Source organism: Belonocnema kinseyi, chromosome 1 (genome assembly GCF_010883055.1).
Source record: "Belonocnema kinseyi isolate 2016_QV_RU_SX_M_011 chromosome 1, B_treatae_v1, whole genome shotgun sequence".
Classification (NCBI taxonomy): domain Eukaryota; kingdom Metazoa; phylum Arthropoda; class Insecta; order Hymenoptera; family Cynipidae; genus Belonocnema; species Belonocnema kinseyi.
The window spans coordinates 57,645,320-57,650,378 of NC_046657.1; positions in this window are offsets into that span (position 1 = coordinate 57,645,320).

Below are 5,059 nucleotides of genomic sequence, written 5' to 3' on the forward strand. Positions count from 1 at the left end.
TAATTACAATTCATTTTGTTAGAAAATCCATATATTTTTTAAAATTACACTTCTTTTATTGAAAATTATTATTTTTTTAAACTGAAAACTGAACTATTCCATTTTTTGTTAAATTATTTTTGGTTGAAAAATGATATTTTTTAGTTAAAGATCATATATTTGTTTGAAACTTTATGGCTTTTGTAGAAAATTTGTAATTTTTGGTAGAAAAAAACATCTTAATTGAAATTTCATTTTTTTTCGAGGATCTATTATTTTGTTGAAAAGTCAATTTTTTACCGTCTTTTTTAGGTATACTCTACCCATTCTTGGTAGATAATTAATATTCTAAATTAATAATTTATCTTTTTCGATGAAAATTTCACCATTTGTTTCAAAATTCAAATTTTGAATTGAAAATTGATATTTTTGGGTTGAAAATTTAATTCTTTGTTTCAAATGTCGTAATTTTTTATATAAAATTATTCTCCTTGGTTAAAAATTCTTCTGTTTGTCTGAAAGTTCAACTATGTATTCTTACATTTATCTATTTTAGTAAAATTTCAATTTATTTGTTGAAAAATAAATTGTTTGTGGTTAAATGTTAATTCTTTTTACTAAAAAGGAATTATCCTATTTTTGGTTCTATATATTTATATTCATAATTAATTATTAATATTTTTTATTTGAAAACTCCACTATTTGTTTAAAGATTTATCTTTCTGGTTGACGATTCAAACGTTTTATTAAAAATTGATTGCAAATTTAACTTTACAATTTTAGGATAAGAAATTACATTTTTATTTAAAAATTAATGTTTTTAGTTGAAAATTCGTCTTTTGGGAATATATCGGGACAAGTTACGGACGCGCATCAGTCGCGAATTACATAAATTAATTATACTCATCGGAATCCGTAGATGAGTAAAATTTGATCATGGGACTATGTCTCGTTGCCTTATGAGTTTTTACGTAATATAAACCGCTTCAAGATGTTTTAAGATACGAAGCGAAATTTGCGTTTTCTTAATATTAGGTAGCCGGGGAAATTTCGTAAGAAAAGGAATGAGTGATTTGCGCGCGAATCAATTTTAATATTTTATTTTGTTGGTAATCTTATCTAAAAAAAAACTTTACATCACCAACCTTGATCTAACTTTCGAGAATAATCATTATAATAAACATATCTTATTGCAAAATATTGACGTTATTACTGACTTTGCATGTTCACATAAATGAATTCAAGTCGTAAAAATAGAATTTAGAATCAAGAATGGGCGTCGTTTTCAAAAGGTCAACAGAATTTATTTCCGAATATTGAAAGTCACTAGAACGTTGGAAATTGATCAGACATATTAAAGAAGAGAAATATTAAAATGAATAATAATTTTCACATTATTTCAATCAAAATTATTTCATAAATTTTTTTCAAAGATCATTTTACGATAACGATTAATAGATATATGGTGGAAATCCTAATAAAGGGATTTCGTTATATTTGGCGCCCGAACAAAATAAAATAAATGTAAACGATTTATTGTGCCTTTTCATGAGTAATAGCAATACTTCGATTAAAACCAGGTCGAGAGGTTCACCTCCGCATGAGCGTTTGGAAAAAGATCGCAGACGTATGCATATGCAAAGATTAGAAAGATCCTTTGAGCTTCGTAATTTATTAGACGAGATGCCTCTAAATTCAAATGCGAATGACCTGGCAAGCGACGTTGTCGAACAGTTGTGCGAGGAAATTAAAAGACTTCGTCAGCTAAGCGATCGCCAGAATGACGAATTAATTAGGTTGCAAGAACAAAATGACCAGCATCAACCACAACAGGGGATGCTGGAATATAGGCTATAAACAATTTATAAGCAGGGCTCCAATTAAATAATTTTGAATCTAAATCACCCGTTTTTGATTTTGAGCAATCCAGAAACGCGAAAGAGTTTTTGGAAGCTTTGGATAATTATTTTACACCTAAACAAATACGTGAACAAAATAAACTCATAGTTGTTGCTAGCGCTCTGGAAAGTCAAGCGCAAATTTGGGTTTCAATTCATCTGAATTAATTTAATGATTATCAAAATTTTAAACGAAGTTTTGAACGGGAATTTTATTCCGTCCCAATACAAGTTGAAATTAAATCGAAATGGTCTGCCAAAAAGTATGATTCTAGTTCTGGATCACTGCAAGGTTATTTTTTATCTCAAGTTAAAGATACCCAATATTTCCAACCACTACCTGACCAATACGAAATAAATTATTCAATCATACAACAGATGCCATTTCGAGAAAGAAAATCTCTTGTTGCTGCAGACTATTCGGATACAAATAAAATCGGTCAAGCATTAGCAAATACCATTGCATAGGGAGTCGAGGAAATATACGGCTTTTGTATTTGGATAAAAAATGTATCAATTTTGCCGGATAACATTTGGGATCAAAACTGCTGGTTCGGGATTCATGAAGGCCTTAAACTATGCTTTGGGAGACCCTTTTGATTCTTTGCTTACTTGTTACATAGATGATTTATTAATTATCACGTCTAAATGTTTCAGTGATCATTTATCAAATTTAGATTTAGTATTTTCAGAATGACAGCGTCACAATGTTACCTTGAGATTAGATAAGTCAGTTTTTTGTAAAAGCTCAGTAAAATTTCTGGGTTTCTCTGTATCTGTTGATGGAATTAAACCTGATTCCGATCGTTTGAGTACAATTCGAAATTTCCCTGTCCTCCAAAATAAACAACAATTACAAAAGTTTTTAGGGAACTGTAATTATTATCGTCATTTTAGTGTCCGAAACTTGAATTTTGTAGAAACTTTTCGCGATTTATTAAAAGATAAAATTCCTTCGATTTGGAGAGCGTCATCCTGCAGCGATATGATTTTTACGTGGAACATTGTAATGGGAGCGATAACATTGTTGCGGATTTTTTTACTAGGAATAATGATGGTAAATTCGAAGATGATTATCAGGATCATTTATCAATTGATGTATTAACCTAATATTTACCATTGGAGATAAAACAAATTAATTACTAAGCAATGACTGTGGATTGCTATATGTATAAACAATTTAAAAATCTAAAAGCTCTACAGCAAAATGATCAAAACGTGAGACAAATCATTGATCATCTTCAGGAAGAGAAAATAAATAGATATTTCATTCTTCACTGCGATATCTTGTTTCGAAATGATTAAATCGGGAGCAGTTGGCAGATTTGTTTACCTAAAGTTCCTGTAAATAAAATCGTAAATTTAGTTCACTCTAAACTGAGTCATCCAGGTGTTTATAAAATGTTAATGTATATTAAACAATATCATTATTGGAAAATAATGAATCGCGACATAAAACATCATGTTATATCATGTGATCTCTGTCAAAGGGTAAAATATGTGAATCACCAAATGGAAGGAATAGTTCTTATTAAATTTTTAGAGGGTAAGATTAGGCATTAAATTTATATAATTAATTACTGCTTATTATTAACTATTATTTTTGACCATTCTGATATCGCGATAGACCAATATTTGAGACAAAGCAGTAACAAAATTAATAATAACTTTAAAGTTTAGCCTCGTCAAATTGCTTCATTTATCGTTCAATTTTTGATTCTAATAGTTAGTTGCCACATAACAATTTTTTTAAACCAACACAAAGGTGACGAATCGTTTGAACTAATAGTCTCCTCAATAAATTTACGTACCAGAGGTTTTCCGAGAAAAATGAAGAAAACGCAAATTAAAAAAGTTTTCGAAAAAAATACATTTAAAAAAATGCGAACGGATAGTCATAGAGCTAGTGTCATATTATTTGGGAGCATCGGCAGCTTCCTGGTAGAGCGATTGACTGATAATTGCAAGATTGCGCTTCCGGTTCTCAGTATTCGTACATTTGTAAATCCTTTTTTATTAAAAAATGCGCGTTTTCTCCATTTTTAATAACATTTAATATAATTATGTGATTTAATCATTATTTATTTCTTATGGTCAATACAAATTCTGTTTATCGTATTTTTATTATCACTAGTTATATTTTGTACATTTAAAAAATAACATTTAAAAATAATAATGGCAATTTAAAATAATTTTAAACGACTAAATTAATACAATTCTTAGGATATTGAAAAAAGCCAGTCGGACCAATCCGCCAGCACTGGAAAGAAAGTACTGCGCCAGAACTAGGTAATAGTACTAATCCAGTACTGTATAGCTGAAAATAACTGGCGCAGTAATGACTATCATGAGTATTTAGTACTGTTTCAGTACTGAAAAGATAGTACTGCGCTAGTAATGGGTGGCAGTACTACGCCAGTACTGGTTAGCCGCTACTTCCTTACCATTACTGGCGCAGTAATGGCTATCATGAATATTTATTACTGCGCGACTACTGGGTAGACAGTATTAGAAAATATTATTATTGTGAAATTTTTGTCAATTCATATACTAATAATATTATATGTTTAATAATTTGGAATAAAAACTAAAAAAAGCTATAGAAAAAATCAATGGACACCAGTTTTTTACCCAAAAGTATTTACAAATTCCTTATTTATAATTATTGGAAAGAAGAATTAAATTTCCTTTCAATCGTAAAATGTAAGATACAAAAAATAATAATTTTTTTAAAACGGCATAAGATAGGAAAGAAAGGAGACAAAAGTTGTTCAACCAAAAAAGATCTAAAAATGTGTGCTAAGCTCTTGTTATCAAAATATATTTAAAATAAAAAATGAACTTTTTGGAAAAACCATAAACGCTACAATAAATAAATTTAATTTATAGAAAGACGACACAAGGTGCTATAAAATGTTGCATAACAAACTTGTTTCTTTTTAATGAATGCGCACTTTTTTCATTATAAAGCCAAGATAATGAAAATACGCATGTTTCAATACCAAGTTCGCTGAGAATAAAAATTAGTGCAAAATAAGGAACAAATATTAAAGTAATTATAAAAAATAAAATTTGTACTTTATTCTACAATACACCAAACTAGCGCTTTCAGTCACCCCACTCTTAACCTTCTTAGAACTGCTGACTCCCGCAGTTTTTCAAGGGAGTAAGGCGAGAGCGGT